This window comes from Lissotriton vulgaris, chromosome 9 (genome assembly GCF_964263255.1).
Source record: "Lissotriton vulgaris chromosome 9, aLisVul1.2, whole genome shotgun sequence".
Classification (NCBI taxonomy): Eukaryota; Metazoa; Chordata; class Amphibia; order Caudata; family Salamandridae; genus Lissotriton; species Lissotriton vulgaris.
Window position 1 is genome coordinate 284,706,983 of NC_141697.1, and position 14,233 is coordinate 284,721,215.

Genomic DNA, 14,233 nt, shown 5'->3' on the forward strand with positions numbered 1-14,233 from the left:
AAATGTTCTTAGCCGAAATTATCCTTTATTCTCTTCCTCAGGGATAGGGGATAGAATTTTATAGGTATTGGTGTCTATTATGTTTTACATGCTGTGAATTTTTAGACCTGTTCATTTGTGTCACAAGTGAACAATACTGTATTGTATATTTATGGTGTGTTTTAGTCATTATAATTTCTGTGACATGTAAATTCTTATTTTGTTCAAACTTGTTCTTTGGGTTAGTCAAATTCAATGTTGTGCCTTCTTTTGGTTAGTATGTGATTAGTTTTTTAATTTTTATTATTGTATGTCTTTCATATATATATATATATATTTTTTGTGTGTAATTTATACATATATATGTTTGTAATTTTTGCAGCCCTGACGAAGTTCCCAAGGCAAAAAAAGGAACGAAACGCGTTGGCTGTGCCTTTGCTGACAGAATACTTTGAATAAAGAAGAAGTTATTTATCAACTACTTTTCTCCATTGACTTCATTTGAGTGCACCTTCCATTTTGGCTTTCTTGTACTATGGTAACTTGTACATCCTTAAGCAGCGGATGTCGGAAGTGATTGCACCACCTAATATCAAGAACACATAGAATCATTGTGCTTGACCTTGTCTGCTGCTTTATGTTTTTTGGTTGCATTATAAATGAAATATTACCTGCATGCCAAGCAGCCTGAGTGGGGCCCATTTTAAAAGGACAATACATATAAGTATCACATCATGGAAGAGATAAGAGAACACAACCAGTCAAAGTCCTGAGGAGAACCTCAAAAGAGGTTCAAAACACTTCAACAAAATCCCTTGGGGAACAGCCTGCAAGAATAGAAAACTTTAGTGGACAACTCTACACACAAGGACCATCCCACTTTTAATTAAGTCAATGCAGTAGCCCCCAAGAGTGTACAATCACCAAGAGGTTCATTACTTTCAGAATATCAGTGATAGGTTGCCTCTGGCTTTAGTCAAGAAAAGCTGACTGGTACTTTGCTTATTTCACAAGTTTGGTGTCTTAATTTGTACATGAATGTTATTAACTTGCATTCATTTTTTGTATTGTTTGAGTTTAACACTTTATATGTGACTTATGTTGAATGTTGCATAAACGCTCTGTGTTATATGTTCATTTATAGATAAAAAGTAAAAAAGTGGCCCTAAAAGTCGGAATACAGACAAAATGAATTGTGAAAAGTAACACGAATAAAACAAGGGCCAAGATTATTCAGTTCTTGTCCTTTCATTTCAGTGTCATTTACAATTGAAAAACTGCAGCTAGATTCAACATTGTTTCCTTGCACTATAGAAGAGGCCCGATCTAGCTGCTGAATGAGGGCCCAACCCCTTTATACATTCACTTTTAGAAAGTTGGCATTTTCTTCCCCCAATCATGTGGTGCCTGCAACCTGTATCATGGGTCATATTACTAGGTGTAGCTGGAAGTTGGTCTTTGTGTATTGCTCCCAGACACTGATTCAAAGGAGGAATAGGTGTTGGCAGGATGGGCCATCTCGGATTTGATAGCGATGGAGCTGTAACCTACCACACTTGCACATTACGAAGACTCTGCCTCAGCACACTTACAAAGGATTTGATGCTAGTCTTTTGTTTCCCTAGATAAGCTGGGGCCAGGCGAGGGATGCAGGAAATTCCAAGCACCTCTGGGGGTGGTAACCTCCAGAATCTTCTCCCACTCCAAAGTGACGACCAGGTATAAATGGTGGACCCTAAGACCCAACTCTTCAGTACTCCTCTGGACCTGTGGAAGACTCATCAGGACTGTTGAGCTTCTCTTCAAGAAAGGTTGCTACTCTGTTTCCTTGCTGCCTGAGTGAGAAGGACTGGGTCTGCATCTTGAAACCAAGACCACCAGAGTGACTCCAAGGACTAGTTGGCCGGCCTTCTGATCATGACCTCAAGGCCAAAAAAAGGCACAGCACCAACACTCTGCCTGCTGTCAGTCTTGCCCCTCAAGTGGTGCCACACCAGTCTTGAACCCTTGGAAGTGGGCCAGAAGACTTATGCTAGCCCAGCCTTGGTCCCCACAGAACTGGAGCAGCTCCTCTAAACTGGTGATGTGCGACAAATCTCAACACAGGTTCTTGCATCGCAGCCTGCAGCTCATTGGAACTTGCAAAGCTCCGTACCATGTATTTAAGTTACTTTGTTCTGCAAGCCATACCAGGTTTCTCTACCCAGCTGGCACTCCATCATGATCGGCTTGAACTTGTGACTTTCCCATATCTGGTGAGAACAAATACCCACAGTTTGCACTTTGCGCTTCTAATCACTTTTTTCACTTAAATATTTAGAATTGCTTACCTCTGGTTCTACTAATAGTATTTTAGTTGTTGTGCTCTCAAAAAATGTATTATATTTTACTCAATTTTTCTAAATTGGTGTGGGTTTTTATGTTTTGTTTTCAATGTGATACTGTTTGAAGTGCTGCATAAATACTTTGCACATTGCCTCTAAGTTAAGCCTGACTGCTTTTGTGCCAAGCTACCAGAGGGCCAAGCACAGGTTAATTTGAGGTTTGCTTGTAATTCACCCTGACCAGAATTGTAATTGTCGCTTGAGTAGGGTTTTACCCTCTCCTTAAGCAGTAACCCAATTTCCTACAGCAATTAACCCTAAAAGCCTGGTTTCATACAGTAATCTGTGAGGTATAATGAAATAGCATGCATGCCTGCTGCCTTTAGCACACTGTAACAACCACCCTAAATGATCTATTGGCATGCACATTTCACAATAAACCAGTCAGAATTTCTGCCTTTGTTTTAACTTTTCCTAGTAAACACACCAGGCACTTGGCATCTGACATAATTTCTCCCAATGAAGCAGTCAGGCTATAACCTTTACAACTGTATGTCCCTGGAACCAACGGAAGTATACTTTAGCGAACAAAATATTTCCCACAAGGCAAACATTAGGATAATAGTCATGCAATTTGATGTATGTGGTTATTGTTGGAAAACTGGCTCTAGAAACACCAGTAAACTTGGCCGTGTAATTGAAATCCTACATTCTCAGATTCACCCACAGAGTTATATTGCACATACCATAAGCCCAGTACTTCTAAATGGGAGAAAGTAGTATAAGTGCTCAATAAAGTCAGTGGGTGGAAGGGTGAAGTGTAAGAAATGAGTTAAGGGCATGGCTTTAGAGACAGAGCAATTAATCATTTTTATATTTTCCGGTAATGAATGATCATGTCTGCTGCCTAGGCATAACAAATCTTCTTTTTACCCATGCAAGTGAGAAAAGATTAATTTTTATATTGTTCTTTTTATTATCCTTCCTCAGTACAGAGTCTCTCATACATAACAACGCACATTCCTCTACCTCCTGTCCATCCGCAATAAATAATTTTACCTCTGTGCTAAACGTTACCACCCTATTGATTAGCGATTCACTATTACCACATCTAGTTTTCGTTCTGATACTTTGGGGTCCATTACAATGGTGGGCATACTTTGTCCGCCCACCACGGTAATGGAATGTGGGACCATCCGCAAGGGGTGCGGCGGTCCTGCACCTGCAATTAGGATGCCACCACCACCGTGTCGGTGGCATCCCCTATTCCCAGCATTGTGACGGGCAGTGCTCAAAGCACCACCCGCCACAATGCTGGGAATGCACGTCGTGCATTGGCATGCAGAAGGTGACAGGCACCGTGCGGTGCCTGCCACTTTTTCCATGCCAATGCAGGAGGGTACCATAGGTACCCCACATGTGCACCCCCACTCCCCAACTTCCTGGAAGCCTGCTACGGGCCCCCAAAGGCAAAGACTGCATGCCTTTCCGTGGAACAGAAAGGCAAATCCCCGCATGTATCTTAATATGGATGGCAGGGTGTACCAGACACGACCAGGCGGAAAACTGGCGAATGGTCTTTCCGTCCACCGGGGTCCTCCTGCCATAGTAATATGGTGGGGGAATTGGGTGACGGTCAGTGGATTATGGCGAGCGGATCGCCATAATCCACCGTCCGCCACCAATCGGTTTCCTAGCCAGCCCCAGCCCCCTCATTGACAGTTGGTCCCTCCGTGTTGGTGGTTCCACCTTCCGTCTCCCAGTGGTTCTCCTGTGTGTCCCCTGAAGTCTGGCCAATGTCTCTGTTGCATGCTACAGATGCAGCTGAAAGCACACACATGCACACATCAGTTATATACTATGGAGGTCAATAACAATAGTGTTCACATCAAAGAGGGACAAATATAAACCATTTTACCAAAGTAATCTCAATAAACAGCACACAATGGAACATCATAAAGGGCCGGATTGTCATTTAGCAACACTGATTGCTCCTTCACAAGAGTCAAGTGCATTCTGTTTGCCATACTACAAATGCATCCTATAACACCTCTAGCAAGGAGGGAAGAATATCAGTCCCATTTGTGTTTGAGAAATCTGTCTGCCACACTCTAAAACAGGGCTTAACTCACACATTGACATACATTCTCACACATTGACATACATTTTTGTCAACACATTACTACAAGTTATATATGCATTTATACTCTTAGAAAATAATATATGTTTTTCTGCCATCTTTCAGAAGGAGTATTGTATCTGGCAAAATGGAAATGTATTTATTTATATACAGTTTTGTATAGCGCGAACATGACCCAACTGGGTATCAGAGAGCTTTACATGACGGTTGCCGAAGACATAGATTGAAAGCTGCAGGAGAAATTTTAGGCAGCACACATCAGGAACAACAGTGACATAATGGCGACATTGGACCGTGACAGTGGTCAGTGAGCAATTACGACAAGATACGTAAGGAACAACATTTGCATAATGAATGGCGGGAGAAATCAGGTACTTTTATTTTTTCGATTGGTGTATATGCCAAGGCTCTTCACAAGGTAAACACTTGTATGCCTTTTCCAGAAATTTCATTTCTACATATTTGATCTCACACTCGTGAGATTGATCCGGGCCCTTAAAAGTTACAAATTGTGGTCAAGCCATTCTTCTTACTACATAGCTGTACCTATCAATTTTCAACCCATTATGCTAAAACTGGTGGCTGCACCCTGATCATCCCTATCTTCAGCAGATCCTGTCCTTGCCTTTTCCAAACAGTCCTGTCATGTTGAGTAGGTGGTTATTGGTGTAGTCTGCCTTGACTGCACAGCAGATGGTGTGCCTGTAGTTGTCATAAGAGCGAAGACATGGAAGTTGTTGGTATAGTGCCATAGGGGCATTGAGGGGGGCAATGAGTCATGTAATGACCTGAATGTTTTTCTTGATATTATCTACTGATAGATAGATAAAGAGAAAGAGAGAGAGAGAGAGAGAGGGACAGAGAGGAGGGCATAGGGTGCTGGCCACTCAAACCTAGGGTTGTCTGACTTTCCTGTCCCAGCATCCATCGTACTATGCTTTAGCAACAGTCTGTGAAGTTGAGCCCCTAAAAAAGACTTATGTCAATATTATGAAGTAATGACAATCCTATTAGTCAGACTTATGAAACGAGAGATACCGGTGATACCTATATTACAAATTCAAGGAGATAATGGGGAAAACGGTGTATACACAACGAGCAATCGTAGAGGATTTGGCTGAACATTTGGCCAAAGTGTATGGGAAACAAATATCCCCACCACAAGAGGCTGTTCTACACTTTTTAGCTTCTGTGGAATTTTCGCGGCTGGACCCGGAGCTGGCAACCGCTCTTGGGGCCCGATGAACAGGGAGAAGTTGTTGGCAGACATACAGCATCTCAAGCCGGCGAAGAGCCCTCAGAGTGATGGTCTTCTGACAGAATTTTATCAAAGGTTCTGTCTCCAGCTGGTGGACCCCCTTTTAGAGATCTAGAATGAATGACGAGGTTCAATCTCTACCAGCCTCCATGCGGGACGACTTGGTGCTAAGAACCCAAAACCTGATGGAGATGCTATGCTGCCCAGTTTGTATAGGCCAAACTCATTCCTGAGTTGAATTTTGGTGGCTCGTCTCCTCCTGCATATGCACCACTTGATACATATAGACCAGGCCGGGTCTATACCAAAACATAGCCCCACTCATAATTTACAGCATCTGGTGCATGTTTTGGCTGCTCCGTATCTCATGGAGGATGACTGTAGCCTAGCACTGCTCGACATGAGCAAGCCTTTGATTCTGAAGACTGGTCCTATATCTGGGAAGTTCTGCGAAGGTTTGGGTCAGGCTCTGATTTACTCCGATGGGTTCAGTTGCTCTATACTGCTCCTGCTGCCCGTGTAAGGATGGGAGGGCTAGTATCAGAATCATTTATGGTGGCCTGAGGCACCCGTCAGGGTTGCCCTCTGACCCTGCTCAGTTTTGCGGCTTCTATGGAGCCTCTGGCAGCTGCCCTGCGGAGACAGATGGCTCAATGGGGAATCCTTCTTGGGGAGGCCCATCATGTGGTCTCTCTGTAGGTGGACGATACACTAGTATATGACTGACAACCAGAGCAGTCGGTGCCTGTCCTCCTCAATATATTTCAAAGGTTTGGGACCGTCTCGGGGCTTCGCATTAACCCAGGGAAATCTAAGTTTGTCCCACAGGGGAGGCTAGCGATGGGTCCAATAGAAGTGCTGCTTAGGGTTGGACTCTCCTAAGTGGTTGAGGGGACTAAGTATCTGGGACTCAAACTGGCGAACACATCCCCATCATATCTAGAACTCAATATGGGGAGAGTTCTGGAGGGTTTTGGAGGTTCTATTAAAATCTGGAGGGACCTGTCCCTGTTTCTCATGGGGAGGACAGGTATTGTGAAGATGATTATTCTGACTCGATGTCTATACACTCTACAAAATTACCTAGACAAAATTCGCAAACACTACTTACCAACACTGGATGGAATGCTGGTGGATCTCTTGGGGGGCTCCAAACATAACAAAATATATGTTTAAAAATATTGCAGAGGAGGTGGGCTGGAGGTGCCCCGCTTGGAGCTCTACTATATGGCCTCCCAACTGCAATATGCGATCCACTGGTTGGATGACAACAAAAATTAGGAAAAACAGCTCCTGAAGGGCACATGTGGGGATCGATAGCTTGTGATACTTGGCTCTGGGGTACCCAGAGATCTCCCCTATATCATACAGCATGTGGCATTGTCATGGAAATCCGAGGTCCGCAGGGTGTTACAGTGCACACCTTATGTCCCGGATATGCCATTATGGGTTGTGAAACCCTTTAGACACATAGCAGACTCTATGTTGATACGAAGGTTGCAGGACGGTGGATGCCAATTGATGGGAGACCTATACAACAACATGCGCTTTAAAACCCAGAGGGAGGTGGAGACCTCCTTCGCATAACTACAGTATGGAAACATCTCAAGTGTTCCGTGAGAGATTTTGCCATCCTTTCCAGAGGATCCCCCCTGCACTAATGTGCTATGGGTTATGATATATATGGCCGAGGGCTGTCGGCTGGTGTCACATTTATACTGGGTGTTCCGAGGCGATGAACCGGGGGGGCCAGGGAGGGCACTTCCAGTACAAACGAAATGGGAAGACATAATTGAGGAACCTCTCACCACACCGGACTGGCTGAAAATCCATGAGGGAGTCAGGACCACAAGCACTAAAGCATGTTTTAAACTTGCTCAATATAACTTTATACATCCGACTTATCTTACCTCGCAGACATTAAGCAGAATCTACCTGGACCACTCGGGTGAATGCCCCCGATGCGGAGCTACGGAAGCTGAGTTTTTCCATATGGTATGGACCTGTCTGGGTCCATATGGTGTCTCTGACCTTATACTGGGTGACTGCATTGGCTAGTTTACAGGGAGCAACGGGGTGGGAAGTGCCCAGAGAGGTTTGGACAGGGTTGCTGGGGCTGCAGCCAACACCAAAATAAAAGAAGCTGAGCAGAAGATTTGTTCTTCTAGGGCTGGTCATAGCAAAAAGACACATTGTGATAACATGACAATGCCACATGCACCACCTTTCGGAGACCAGGCTGAAGGATATGTGTGAGTGGGCGACTGCGAAGGGGGAGTGCATTAAACATGTCTGTACAGACAAGAAACGTAAAAACTACCTAAGAGCATGGGCATTGATGTTAGCAGATTTACGAGATACGCAGACCTCAGACGAATCAGAAAACACAAACGGGGAAGGGAACAAAAGGTTCCTGATGCATTGAATAACAGATGACTCTCAGTAGGGCACCAGTGAGAACAGCCTGAGTTGTAGTCAATGCATAATGCACATATACAGTACACCTTAGTTAGACACATGGAATCTGGACACAGGATGGGGAGGCATGGCTCAATGAACAGTGCTAAGACGGTGGTCTTCCTCATTGAATGGAAAAAGTGATCGTAAAGGATTGTATCTGCTGATGTACAAGGTGATAGGAGGGTGGAGGGGGGCCTTACCTTATTGATGCCCCTATTCTGGGAACACCTGTTTACAACTTTGAAATGTCAACAAAGATTTGTTAAAAAAATATGACAATTCTAGCCTTCGGATGGCATGTAGTCAGGGTATACACCACAATATGATTGCAACTTTGAAGTTGTTATCCATTTTATAAACATTACCATATTATTCAGACTTAAAACACGAATTAAAAACGTATCTGTTAGTCAATGTGCACATGTCGTTCAAAAACATCTGTTAGCTGATTATCTGTCACTCCATCAAACCCCTTTTGTACAGTTGTGTCTACTAGCTAAATACACTGTGGAGGTTCAGCACTACGTTTTATTACATATTATCTATAAAGAAATTGAGACTTGAGTAGAACAGCTGAAACATACCGGTAAACATACGCAGGCCACTTTGCAGCACTCTCTTTGAATGTCTGTTTAGATCCAGCCATCTATGTGTGCTTGTTGTTAAAATCAAAATGGATAGACCTTGAACTTTTGAGGCAATGAATGACTCATTGTATGTTTGATGATAATGTGTGTAAAAGCAGATTGCTACTTATTAGTCAAATTGATTAATTATAATTAGCACACAGCTTTGAGATTTAATGAAAATATGTTCGTTTTTACAATATGTAAAAATGATGGGAAAATAAATTATCACAATGCAGTGATATACAGTTTCCAAAACTTGAATATTGTCCTTGTGCCATGGATTCATTGAATCAAACTTCTACTTGCACAAACTATTTGCTTTATAATAAATGAAATCAAGAAAGATAAATGACCTTCTCTGCAGGGTCACCCCCAAACTTTTTGCCTTCCTCCTGCACTTTTTCTGACCCTGTTTCTGTTGGCTGTAGGACTCTGTACAATTTACCACTGCTAACCAGTGCTAGAATACTTATGTTCTCTCCTTAAAAGATGCCAACATTGGCTCATATCCAACTGGCATGTTTATGTACTCATAGGTCCCTAGTAAAATATATTGCATGTGCCCAGGGTCTGTAAATTAAATACTACTAGTGGGTCTGTAGCACGAATTGTACTACCCTCTTAAACAGCCCTTTAACCATGTCTCAGGCCTGCCAGTGCAGAGTCTGTGTGTGCTGTTTACACTGCCATTTCGACCATGAAAGATAAGCCTCTTGCCAGGTACAAACGTTTCCTTTTTACATATATATAAGTCACCCCTAAGGTAGGCCCTGCGCAACCCAGAGGGCAGGGTGCAATGTATTCAAAAGCCAGGACCTGTACTTTTATGTTTTACATGTAACGGTAGTGAAAAACTCTCAAATTCGTTTTTTAATCCTGCCAGGCCTATCTCTCCCATAGGATAACATTGGGATTACCTTATTTCATTGTCTTAGTGTAATTCTCAGTTTTGAAACAATAGACTTTCCAAGCTTAGTGTCTCTGGAATCCTAATTTAAAAATTCTAAGTTATGGTGCAGTCTGATTTTAAATTACAATTCTGAAAACGCCCTTTTAGAAAGTTGACATGTTGTTATTTTAGTCATTTTGTACCTGCTGCCTTTCTGATCACTTGTCTTGGGTAGGTGACAACTGGGTTTTGTGCACTAGATAGCCACACACTATGGGAGTTTAGGTGTGATTTGATGGACCATCCTGGCAGGATAGGAGGGAGGAGCTGGACCCATCCCCACTAATACCTGAATAGGCTGTGTCCTGTTCCCACACAAATGGCTGCATACTCCCGTGTAGTGAGCCTGGAGCCAGGGCACAAAGGGAAGACCTCTGTGCACGTCAAAGGCATGTCTTTGAAGTCTCCTCATCTGGGTATACTGAACCTATGACACCACCACTTCAGTACACTTCTGTACCTGTGAAGATTCTACCAGGAAAATGAACTGCTGTGCTGCTGAAGGACTGCCATTCTGCTGGACTGCTTCTTTGCTGGACTCCTGTCTTGCTTTGCTGCCCTGCCGCCTGCTGTTCGGCAGCCTAGGTGAGAAGGAGTGGACCTGCATCATTTGAACGCAGAGTGACTCCAAGGGCTAGCTGCCTGACCTCCTGATCTAAAGGTTCAGGGACATAAAATATTTCCAGCCACCCTGCTTCTGCCCCCGAACTCTGCAATCTGTGAGTTTGCCCTGCTAAGTGGGGCAATCCCAGTCCTTGACCCTTGTAAGTGGGCCTAAGGTGCTTGTTCTAGCATAACTGATGCATCCGTTGTCAAACGGATGCATCACCACTGCAGAACGGATCAGAATTGACGTATCACCTACTACTGCATGGATCAGAACCAGCGCATCACCTGTGCTGGGTGGATCAGCACTGACACATCACGCTGCTAAGTGGATCAGACCCCTCGCATCGCCTTCGGAACCAACACTGCGCAGTGCTCTTCCCAGTGCACGTCCCTCACGTTTCTGTGAACAACAGCCTCAACAACAACACTGAATTTCCACATTGCAGCCTACTGCTCATCAGAGCCCCTGCATTACCACTGCTGCATGTATCAGGACTAGCCCATCATTGCTGCTGTGTGGATCAGCACCAATGCATCATCTCAACTGTACCACACATGCTCAACGTCGAAGCACCCAGGATTAAGGTACTTTGGTTCAGCGGTCCTCACTCACTGGTCCCTGTATCTGGCCCTCTAGCCATCGCAGTCAGCCTGAACTTTTGACATTGTCCCCGTCCGGAGCAACCAGATGTCCCAAATAGCAGTTATTGCTTCTAGGTGCCAATTTTACCTAAAAACTTTGAATTTCAGTATCTCAGTTCTACTTATTGGATTTTTACAGTTTTTGTCTTGTTTTATTTATGAAGATCTGAGTTCTCTTTCTAACAGTGTGCAGGGCTGGACTGGCCATAGCGGGCACCGAGCAATCCCCCGGTGCGCCGCACGGGTGGGGACCGGTTTTGGGCCCCTGGGGGCCGTTTTTGGTACAGGGTCGTTTTTGCAGCATAGTAGTGGAAAACTAAAGCTTAATGATGGACCCTTCCTACTAACAGCACCTGACCTCCTTTCTCCCCATAAAAATGTATCTTCCCCTCAAATTACAATTGGGGTTTGTGTGCACACTGACTGGCACCCACCGTTACTGTGCCTATTCCCTGGGGAACTGAATTCAAGTAAACAACCGCAAAGGTGCACCACAAAGTTCTTCAAACAACAATTTTATTAGTATAATGAGTCGTGAAAATATGTTTTCTTGTTTTTCAAAGTTCTTTATTTTCAATCATTAACACCGTACAGCCGACGCATTTCATCCCAACGGGACTTCTTCAGGGCTTGTAAATTGGAAGAGAATGCTTCCAAAAAAAATAATCCTCAAAGGAGAAATTCTGTGCGGCTCCTTTCACAGTATTAATAACTCTTAAATGATGAGAACCTGGACTAAGTCTTCTAATACGACTTATCTACGTCAGGTATTGATGCAAACTGTGGGTGATACGGATGTCATATGGTTATATGTAAGCTCTGCCACGAATTGGAAAGGAGTTAATAAATAATCCGGGTAATCTGTCCCGGTTTCTAATGTCCTCAGGATATCCAATTCTGTAAACCACCAGGGCAAGGATGTAGGCACTGGTAGCCAGTTATTCAATCGTGATAAATCGTCCTGTAATCGTCCGCAGAGCCTTCGCCTTGACCGCAATCCGTAATCCGATCAGCCCAGGATTTTTGCAGTTTTTGTCTTGTCTTATTTATGAAGATCTGAGTTCTCTTTCTAACTGTGTGCAGGGCTGGACTGGCCATAGCGGGCACCAGGCAATCCCCCGGTGCGCTGCACGGGTGGGGGCCGGTTTTGGGCCCCGGGGGGCCGTTTTTGGTACAAGGTCGTTTTTGCAGCATAGCTGCAAAATCGGCCCTGTACCAAAATCGGCCGAAAACCAGCCCCAGCAAAGAGCTCGGCGGCCCCTCCAACCTCCTTGAGTGGGGAGGGGGGGTGGGGCGGTCAAGCACTTTGCCAGGGCCGGTTGTGGTTCCCTGTCCAGCCCTGTTAGTGTGGAACCATTTTAGGTGGTGTTTTCACTGTTTATTGTTTGAAGTGTTGCACAAATATATTACCAATTGCCTCTATGTTAAGACTGACTGCTCTGTGTCAAGCTACAAGAGGATAAGCACAGGTTAATTTAGGCTATGCCTGCTTCTTACCCTGATTAGATTTGTGGTTGCTGCTTGACCAGGGCTCATACCCTAGTCAATCGACAACCCAATTATTAACAGATAGCATGTTTTATGAGAACGTAATAATATTGGGTAGAGTTTACTTTGTTATGAGAAATTGGCTGTGCATATGGGTTGTGTGTTTTTAATGTCCAAATGTACGTTAAAACCTATTTGCTTGTGTTTCTTATAAGAGTTGTGTCAATGAGATTGCACTGCCAAAGTGAATATGTAGGAGATTATGATTACACAGAGAATGTAGTGACTTGTGTAAGTCATCAGCTAACTCCCTGCTGCTCATCCTACCAAAAACAAGAAAGAAGAGAACTGCGGACTGCTCCTTCATAGGAAATGCCCCCAAAATATGGAACTCTATCCCCAGAACCATACCGTCCTATGCGGAATTCAAGAGCCAACTCAAATCCTTGTTCCTTATCCGTTCCCTAGGTAGTGAGTAACTAGGATCAGCAAGCATCCTCAGAACTATGTGGTATCTCTGTATCCTATCACCAAGAAGTCCTACTGTACGAACTTTTCCTCGTCCCAAATTGTCTTTGTTGATCGCCTTTACTTGTTACGTGTCTTGTTGTTCACCTTTTCATTCCTTTTACTGTAAAGCGCTCTGCTACCTTCGGGTCTTGTTAGCGCTATAGAAAACTTCTAAATAATAAAAAATAAAGAAGAATAATAGTGCTAACAAGTTGTCATTATTGTTGAGGGTTATGTTATACATTAGCTGTGTGAAATGTGTGTAGGTGGAAATTGTTATTGTGTGAGAGCTAGTGTTGATGCTTACCTGCCTACACTCTGCCTAGAATTCCTGCAATGCCTTCAGTGTGGAGTACAGACAACACCTTCCTCTCCCTGGGAATGAGGGAGAGGAGCCTGGGAAAACCAACAGCTGTTGCCAGGGCATCCTGTTGTGCCCTGCAAGTGAGAGAACAGACTCTACCCCGCCGGTTATTCCACCATTTGCAGATGGCCTCCTCTGAGCGCCAGGTATTGGAGACAGCGTTCACCGTCTCGTGCTTTCGCCCCACATTTGCCTTCGCTGGCTAATGTGTGTTGTCTCGGCCAGGCTTGGAAACAATTGTGACTCAATGCTAATTATCCTATCCACCACATCAGTTAACTCAGTTTTAGAGAACCTGTTTTTTCTTCCAGACATTGTGATAAAAGGAAGAAGTAGGTCTGATGCTGATGGTTTGTGTTGTGAGTGGTAAATTACTTGTGTGCTTTGAGAAGCGTTTTTTGGAGTGTGAGCTGCAGGTTTTGTTGTTGAATATATTTTGATCAGGTGTGCATCAATGCTGCTGGACACATCAGTTGTCAGAAAGCTTGTCCGCTATTGCTATCCTTCGTTGTGAGGGTACCTCCGTAGTACTCTGATGGTGGACAACTCAGAATTTGTCAGAAACATATCAACCCTACCAACGTTGACAGAGCTGTATCCCTTGACAGAGAACAGGGAATTGAGGTTACCCCGACGGACTGTCCTCCAGCATGACAGACATCAGTTGGTCAGGCCAAGCCCGTAAAACAGCTGATGGCTATCCATCAGACTGACATATGGATCAGTCTCTCAGTGAAAGAAGAACGATGGTTCATCTCCCAACCTTTAGGCCAGGCCCAAAGTTATAACCATTAGCATAAGCTTTATACATCTTTTCCTGATGCTCGAAAAGTCTCCAATCTATCATTAAAGTTTTTTGGGATAAAAGGCCATGGGATCAA